At 36.2% G+C, this 9335-nt stretch overlaps 1 long non-coding RNA gene across 3 annotated transcripts; it reads right to left on the bottom strand.

Moving 5' to 3' along the window:
* Window positions 1-378: 378 nt before the first annotated feature.
* LOC121319724 lies at window positions 379-8497 on the bottom strand. 3 transcript variants are annotated; one of them, XR_005950745.1, is made up of 4 exons: window positions 8148-8497; window positions 4437-5217; window positions 4046-4147; window positions 379-2203 (listed from the first exon to the last, which is right to left on the bottom strand). It is a non-coding gene; the product is annotated as an uncharacterized LOC121319724 (long non-coding RNA). The 3 variants fall into 3 exon arrangements; XR_005950743.1 differs by lacking the exon at window positions 379-2203 and having other exon boundaries at window positions 3945-4147; XR_005950744.1 differs by lacking the exons at window positions 379-2203; window positions 8148-8497 and adding an exon at window positions 5810-6186 and having other exon boundaries at window positions 3945-4147.
* Window positions 8498-9335: the final 838 nt, after the last annotated feature.

The raw sequence follows: 9335 nt of genomic DNA, 5'->3' as shown, positions 1-9335 counted from the left end.
GTGGCCTGTCATTGACAGAGTGTATCTGGTTACACCGTCTCGCCAGGTTTGAAATTGCTAGCTGTGAACACCCAAGATGACAAGCCACAGAATGCTGCCCTAGTCCACCCTCCAACATGCCGATTGCACGAAGGCGCTGCTCTCTTGACAGAAGTGGTATAGTTTGTTTTTGTTGGGTTTTTTTCTGTGGTTTTCTTTATTGCTTGCAATTCAACAGCTGAAATCAGTCCATATCCAGTGTCCAATCAACTGTCTCACTAATTAGGTGATTAAGTGCATACGCTTCAGTGATAGTCACTCAAGCGTGTCATGGTCAAGGATGAATGCTTGAGTGATTAAAAAGAAACCAAAAACATTTTGTCAATGTCTATCATTTATATACCTTATAAAAAAAAAAAAATACATGTGTTATAATAGTGATAATTTTCATTTGATGCTAGGTATACTTCATGTTATCTACAAGGGAAAATGCACAATACTGATGATCAATAGTTAAAAATCTGCAGTGACACATTTGTCATGTAAAGTCTTTTAACCTAGTTCTAATGATTTAAAGTATCAAAAAATAAATAGCTTTGTTGTATTTATTGTTTTTGTTTCCCTCCTGGAACTCTGTGTGCATTTTGGATGTGTACATGTTTTTGTAGTGTAAGATATGAAATTTTATATTTTTTCATTAAAATAATAAAAACAATCTAAGCAACGTTGCACAGCTTTTGGTGTACTGATGTTTGACTAAAAGCAGTACATATCTCATAGTTCTGGGGAATGGAGAAAAAAAAAACACTGTCAATACGGTGGCTTCCAGGGTGTTCAAAGAACAACATCAAATATATTTTTATCAACCCTCTGTCCAGCTCTTCAAAGACCTGCTGTCTTGTCCATCCTGACAAACTGGCTTGGGAGATGTAATTTATATATAATAATATACATTTAAGGGGTTACATAAAAAAAAAAAAAAATGAGATGATCAAGTGTTACATCTTCAAGTCATGATTACCACAAGTGTGATATAATTACGGGGACATGATTGAAGTCTTTAAAATAGTAAGTACAGAAACAAGGACCAGAGGACACAGCTGAAAATGAATTGGAGATAGATTAAGGGCAGAGGGAAGAAGACACTTCTTCATACAAGACCCAACATGACAATGTTCTGACATTACTCAGCTATTAGGAACTGGACAAGCTCAGATGGGTCGAATGGCCTCCTCATGTTCATACATTTTCTTATGTTCTTATGCAATGTTTCAAATCAGTTGTATCCTACGAATTAGCCCATGGTGAGCAAGTCACTTAAACAATCACGGTATCTGTTAGGTTAGGTTTCTAATATTGGTCCAACCTGCACCCTTTGTTACTAAATATTCCATAGCACACTTACTTATCACTACATATTATGCAAAGACAGATAGGTATAACCTTCAATAAATCTACAAAAATACAATGCAATAGCCTCTGATAAAACTATAGTACAAATGGTTTACAGATACTAAGGTTGGCTACATTTACAGCGAAAACCAAGGTAGCAAGCTATGATTGTCAGGCTATTATTCCTGAAATCCTTGGCCCAGACCTTTTTTGTTTTTGCAAGGGTTTACAACAAACTTCTAAGTGCTGCGCCAGTGGGTGCCATCTTATAGTAATTAAGGTGAAGCTATACTAACATTTCATATAGCATAACATAATAAGAATGTACCAATAATTCAACTTTGTAAGATTTTATAATAATTACAGAACCATTTCAATTTTACTTACATAATCGTGGACATCTGGGTTTATAACAGATGTAAGTGGCCCTTGTGTTATTTGTTTTGATGTAGTGCAATATGCATTTCTTAACACAGAATTTTAAATTTGGATTACAGTAGATAAGGAAGTGTATTTCTGTCTCAGTAAAAAGACGACTTTGCAATGCGTCCCTTGAATTGTATGCATGGAACGATATTAATTGCATCAAAGTGGCACTGGCCTGCCCCCTGATGTTCCATGGTTGGAACGCGCATTTCCAAAATCTAGAAAGTTATAGTACAATGACAGTATGATGACATCACACATTTAGAAAAAAGTCAATGCAAACATAGCCATTGTGACTGTAGGTGACTTATTTTAACAATACAGACAGATCTGATCAATTACTTTAAGACTATGAATTCAGAAACAAACCAGATAATGATCCAGACTCTCTGGCCCCTCAGAGGTCCTGGAAGAGCAATAAAACCAAAGTAAATGGAAAAGATATTTAAGAAAATTGAAAGATTTCGATCACACTTTATTTTAAGGGATGTTTTTTTTTAGTTTATTAACTGTTAACAAACATTGTTAATTTTTAGTTAAGGCTTAGTGTTAGGGTTAGGGTTAAGGTTAATAAAAACCTGGTTTAATTTGCTAAAAATTACTACAGTAACAATCTGAACCAATTTCAAGCATGTGATTGACTGGGTATTGATCATTCATAGAGCTCTGGTGTTTGATTGATCATCCATAGGGCTTTGGTGTTTGATTGATCATCCATAGGGCTATGAATGGTGTTTGTAGTTTTAGCTGGCCTATTATATATTATTAACTAACAGTTAACAGAAAATAAATAATGTACATTAACATGTTTATGAGCTGTTTGTCGATAGTTATTAAACAAAAAAAACAGCACCTTAAAACAAAGCATGACAAGGATTTCAAACAAAATAATAAGGAAAGTCAGTAGAAAACACTGAGACTAAATAAAGATGTCCTGAATCAAATAAAATAGTAATAAACAAGATAACATTAAGTATATCTATAATTAAGTATTGTAAAGTAAAACTCTGATCCACATGCATTTAACAGTGATCTATTTTATACCAAAAGAAAGGTACATTTTATTGAAACAGACAAATAAGACCTGGTATAAAGTAGGAGTGATGTGGCAAGTTTCATTTCCTTAAAAAGTTATAAACACTGATTTTAAGAAAATCATTCTGAAATTCATACAGACACAAAAGAGACCTTTAACAGTAGGATGTGTCCACTCTGGTATGAACTAGCCAATCAGAAACTTTCTCTAGCCTCCTTTGTTCCAAAATTACACAAAACAAGAGCTTTAGCCACTAAAATGCGTCTTCCAAGCTGTTATTGTTGCACCACAGCCTTCAAATTGCTCCATAGAGGAATCCAGTCTTGTTACCTTAAGTAGTCCTTACTGCTTTACCTAGAAGATGCTCGCTACACTACAAAAACTTCATGCAAGTATAACATAAGATCAATATTTATTAAGGTTACTTGAAAGAAGAGATGACCCATGATATATAGCTATGGCCAAAAGTGTTGCATCACCCAACAGAATTAACAAATTTTGCTTCACAAACCTCCTGAATAATGTTACGTTAACATATTGAACTAAATACAGCTTTGTAGTTTTCCATACACTTAACGAAGAACTGACAAACGTTGAAAAATGTGACATTTAGAAATCTAACAAGAAATACTGTACTACTATTATGGCTTCCGGTACTTTTTCAATATCATTTTGTCGTTTCTTTGAATACACAAAGTTAAATAAAAGATTAAGTTACGTTCATATCGTTTATTTTTTAATTATGTCTTGATCCTAAAATTCTAGGTGAAACCTTTAGCCATAGCTGTAGAGTTAAAATCTATATGTGTATGTGATTAGATAACAAATATCTTACCGTACATGTGTTAGTTTAAAATGCATTCTAGAAATACAGTACAATTGTATTTGTCCTTAGAAAACTATTAAAAGAGTTCCTATTGGTATTCATTTTAGAGAATGTATTATCTGTAATACCATAAACGTTACACATGGATTGGAAAATATGTTAAATTGGAAACTACAAAAGAGTTACCACTAATTGTTTTAACTTAAGGTATCCATGGCAAAGTCATTTTCAGAGAATGTCATACATGTGATATCTTAGAAGTTACTTTGTCACTGTGGGGGTGGACCCTCACTCAGACTGCCATCCTGTGGAATTGTTTGTGTGCTGTCCCATCATTTGAATATTTCCTGCCCCTGAAAAGAAATAAAAAGAAATACAGTACTTACCTGTATTACAATGCTTAGCAGCCAGGATTTTCATTGAGTTGTCAGGTGACGGGCTAACTCCATGCTCTCTGCTCCACTCCTCTGGAGCCTTTTCTTTTATTTCTTTTCATTAGGAAACAAAAGTAGATTAATTTCTTCTCACTTTAACACCAAAAGCGAGAGATAGAAATATTTGTATAACTAACATTAGAAAAGAAAATGAATGTATCTTTCCCTTCTATCTTTCATTCTAGTGAGAATGATTCAGCACGAAAGTGGCCTGTCCCCCTGTTGTTAGGCTTCACAGGCTCCTGTGCACAGACAGCCCCTAGCTCCTGCTGCTTGATTTATTAGCAGCTTCTCCATGCTTTAGGACAAGACACACACAAGTGTTAAAGGCGATCATAGCTACACTGTGGGGTTGTGTTGACTGGAGTCAACCAGCTGGGGAGGACGTCTTCTAGGGTCTTACGTCGGTTTAGTGAGCACCTGGCAAAAGAAAACAGCATCACTTCAGCAAAGCTGGCTAGCAGATAATGGCCTCTGCTTCAAATCACTGGTGCAAGCTATATATTCTTGAAAAGTGGTCCCTATGCACCATTCACTTTTCTGTGCACCTCCCCCTGCCTCCACGGCTCAGTACCGAGCCTGTACAGTTTGGCTCCGAGCCCCCTGACGGCTCCTATCCTGGGTTGGGAACCATTATATAAGAGACAGAGATTGCTCTTTATTCTAGTGCATCTCTGCTTGTGCTTTCAGTGTGTTTTCCAACACCCAGACAGCTAGTTCCGTATATACCTAAATATATCTGCACTTCAATTTTTTACAGCATTTCCTGAATTATTGTTCTGTATACGGGTCCCTGCACCATGCCTGGGTTTCACTCATGCGTTTTATGCAAGATCAACATTCCAGTGGAGGATAAGCAGATAAGTGCCATACCCAACCAGGAAATGAACACATAAGAGAGGCTTTGAGGGACTGTGTTCCATGCAGATGCTGGAAAGCAGGCTTGCCCAGCTGTCTAGGGAGTGTTCTGCATTCTACACACCGGTACAACAACCTCATCCACCCCTCTGCAAATCAGCCGGCAGCGTCCCCTCCACAAGGAGCCTGTCTTCATTCTTACTCTTCCCCCTCATGTTGGAGGTTTCTACCTCCCCTCATCCTCAAATGCTGTCACTCCAAGTCTTCTGTGGGCATAGAACAGGTTCTTAGTCAAATGAATAATGAATAAGCTCTGTACAGTCATGTCTCACCGCACCAACCCCCCCCCCCCACCGTGCTGGTAGCCAGGACTTGGCCCCCCAATCTGAAGAGGCGGAATCTGATGCCATATCTCTTGCTATGCCCCCTCTATCACAGAGGAGCGCAACACCCTGGTGCAGTCCCTCTGTCTCACGAGCAATTGACAACCTTTATAGGGCGCACGATGTAGAGAAGCTGGGCCTTGCCCACTTCCCACCTAAGACCGTTTCTTGCCCTAACTAGCTGCTTAACACTAGAACTATCGGAGCGGTCTTTTTGACTGATCATGGTTTTTAAATGCATTTTCCTCAACTGAATTGGCAGCTAGGCGCCTGTGCTATTTTGACATTTCCTAAAAATATGTATTAAACATCTCAAAAGGATCAGTAGACTTGAAAGCTTTGTGTTTATTTTGAATAGCTACAACAGGATACTTTTTCAGACAAGTAGTTAATTTATCAACAACTGTAAAAATACATATTGTCCAGTGAAAATGAATAGACAAACACAAGCTAGGACTGCACAGCAATTACCTACCTCAGATAGAGGTCGATTGATGGGCCTTATATCAACTTGTGAACGCAGAAGGGCTGCACTTTAACAGCCTACAAGTACACACCAAGAAAAAAAATATTTTGCTGAATACATTTCATCATTAAGTTGCCATTGGGAATGACAGCTGTGCCGTGTGCATTAAGACAGCATGTGTGTGGTAGTCCTGTTGTATGTGATTTTATTACAAAATAAAAATAAAGTTACAGAATAAGTGTAGCAAACTAGCTATTGGAAGACTGGAGCCGGAAGTTACCGTTGAATAGTGAACAGAGTCGCACAAAATAAAAGATCGGTAAACAGAAAACACTATAAAAAAAACTCATCCCCAAGCCTAGTGTCCATTACAGAATACCGTCAGTACTCACATATCCAACCCTTCAGCTATGGTTAAACGCGTGTGACGCATATCTAATTATTTTATTTTGTCCCTTTCCAACCCTTGTATCTTTTTTGTGTTCCCATCAAAATACATAGCTGAAAGGACAGTGTTTTAAAATAAGTAGGCTTCCATTTAGATGTACTTGATTGATTTTGTTGGTACAGTACTATATTTTGAACAGAAGTGGTATTTTAATTCAGAACGATATGATTCTGAAAATACCACTTGCCAAAACTAAAGAGATGCCACGTTAATTGTAATACAGTACATACTTTTAAATCTGGTATGTATTGTAACGGTATGTAAAATTTCCAATTAATAACCTAACAGCAAAATGAAATCTAAATGTTATCCATGCATAGATCTGTGTAAAACGTAAAAGGCAATACAATTTAGCAAAACCAAAAGATAAAAAACAACAACAACACAGTTTCCAGAACTAAAACAGTATCCAAAGTCAGTATTCAAAATTGCAGAATATAGTGCTCGATAAGGCCCTAATGTTACAGTTCACTTGCACATGAAGATGCACAAAAGCAACAAAAGATCACATATATATAAAAAAAATACATCACAGTATCTAGAACTGTTTAATGATTAATTGTTACATTACCCTTGTCTTGTTCGCTTTGTTTGTGCTGCATTTTCATGAGCTGAAACTAGCAGAAGTGCAGTGTAACTACACAATGTAAGACAGACTGATTTGGCATTCAAGAGATTTTATTTATTTATTTATTTTTAACGTGGACTGTGACCGATATACAGATAACTTGTGACACTGAAACTGGTGGCTGGTGTGACGGCTAAGAGAATGAATTTGTTATATTCTTGTTCAGCTTTTTCTGATAGTTGGACAAAGGGCAGTGGTGGCCTATATAAATCACCAATAAAAATAAAAAACTGAAATAGCTTGGTTGGATAAGTGTCCACCCCCCCTTGGATTCTTTGGTACTGTTTCAGTCCCCCTGAACCTAACATATCAATGTATACCTGTCAACTGAAGTTTTGGAAGGTACACATTCTCTAACATCTTTCTCTCACTTTGATCTGATGAAGTAAAAAAAAGAAGTGATATCTATAACAAAAACATTGTCAATGTAAAAAAACAAGTTAGAAAAATGCAACAGTCATTTAAAGTGGTGATATCAAGATATTAGGAGAAGCAACTGGAGCAACCTTGTCAAGCATCAAGCAAATAGGCACAACTGGAAAGGTGCTGGGGCCCAACATTCACACAATTGTTACTTCTAACTTGGCTTCTTTTTTTCATCGCTCCACTTCTCCCCAGTTGCTTCTTCTAACTTGGGCTTTTGTGTTTGATATCACCACTTTAAACGGCTGTTGCATTTTTCTAACTTTTTTTTTTTTTTACATTGTTTTTGTTATAGATTTCAAACTACAGTAAAGACATGGGTACTACACTGTAGCCTCTGCACCGCATGAGAAACATAAGCAGGTGCTCTGCACCCATGAATATATCTATCTGTTCCCATGGCGTTGCTTTTGTAGAAAAAGGTAGCATAAATAAGAGTTAACCTTTAATGGAAGGGTAGGTGGTACATTTTATTGAACTGTCTGCATACAAACAGTGATGTGCAAAACTCAGTATGTTCCTAATAGTATACAACTCTATATACAGAGACACACACACACACACACACACACACACACAGTTTGATTGTCTTAAGTTAATGGCAGATTCGCCACTCAAGTAAAGAAAACAAATGCTTCCAGGTAACATTAGCAATTTTTTTTCATTATATTAATACGTTTGGTGGTACTTTTTAAATGAAAGTAAACATTCTCAAATTAACATAAATGTTTAAATAAGAAAAATATATATATATATATATATATATATATATATATATATATATATATATATATATATTATAATTTATTTAAATATACAAATTACAATAGGTGCATTTTTATACTCACGTTTGTTCTGGGCACCCACCAAAAATGTAAAAACTTGGCACATACAGTGTCTGTTTTTTTTTTTTTTTTCTTCTAAACTCAGACTAATGGCCCGCAAACACCAGACACGACACGATTTTTACTGGGGTTATACAACAATTCGCTGCGGAAACACAGTGCACACCAGAAGCAATCAATGAAACGACGCGACAGCTGGAAATTTACCGGATCTTTCAGAAAGTATGATTACTAACAAACGCAATAGAAAACGGCTTGTTATTATTATAGGTCAGGGAAATTAGGTACTGCCAGTATGATCTTTACCTCCATTTTCAATGAACGTGTGTGACGGTGTACCCACCCCTTTTATGCATTTTACTATTTATGTAGGTATTCATTTATTATTATTATTATTATTATTATTATTATTATTATTATTATTATTATTCGTAGTAGTATATAAATATATTGTGTTTATGTGCGGATGGATGAAAGCCGTCTGACATGATGATTATTCAAGATGGTGGCAAAAAGCAGTGCGTTTGTGTTTTGTTTATTTAAAAAAATAAAACCTTGTGCAGAAGATGACCATCTCCCGAGTTAATTCATTGATTAATTGTTGCTAATTGGGAGATGTTCATCTAATAAAAGGGCACTCTGGCCAAAGTGAAACAAACACTAATAATTCTAAACAAGTATATTTTAGATACAGCAATTGTTTCTCTATTAATTTAGACTCACGGCTTGCCTCTGACGCTCTTTTCCTGAAAGCTGCAGGTGTTTATACTGATGACCATTTCTGGTCACCGGTCACCTTCTGCACGAGCTTTTTAAGTAAAGAAACAAAACACAAATGCAAGGCTAACTTATGTTTTTTTTTTTCTAACCAGTTCTGACACTTTTTATACTATACTAGTTGTTATTTGGTTTAAAGCACTATAAACTGACAAAATTATGGGAAAAAAGAACACATACGCATGTAGCCTGTTATTAACTTTCTGGTTGAGTGCAATGTTAAATCAAAAGTAACACGTAGGCCTGCCGCTGTGTTCACCAGATTTCTGCCGCGCTGGTTGCATTGAATAAAGCTGAATTCCCTTTTCCACTGTTTTATATTTACGCTTGTTTTTAACTTTTTGTCTTTAACTCCGTACCCCTACTAGACAGGCTCTATTGCTACTTCATTCGCGCTGCCACAGTGAATTCCTT

Source organism: Polyodon spathula, chromosome 1 (assembly GCF_017654505.1).
Source record: "Polyodon spathula isolate WHYD16114869_AA chromosome 1, ASM1765450v1, whole genome shotgun sequence".
Taxonomy (NCBI): Eukaryota; Metazoa; Chordata; class Actinopteri; order Acipenseriformes; family Polyodontidae; genus Polyodon; species Polyodon spathula.
This window is presented reverse-complemented; position numbering and strand designations above follow the sequence as displayed.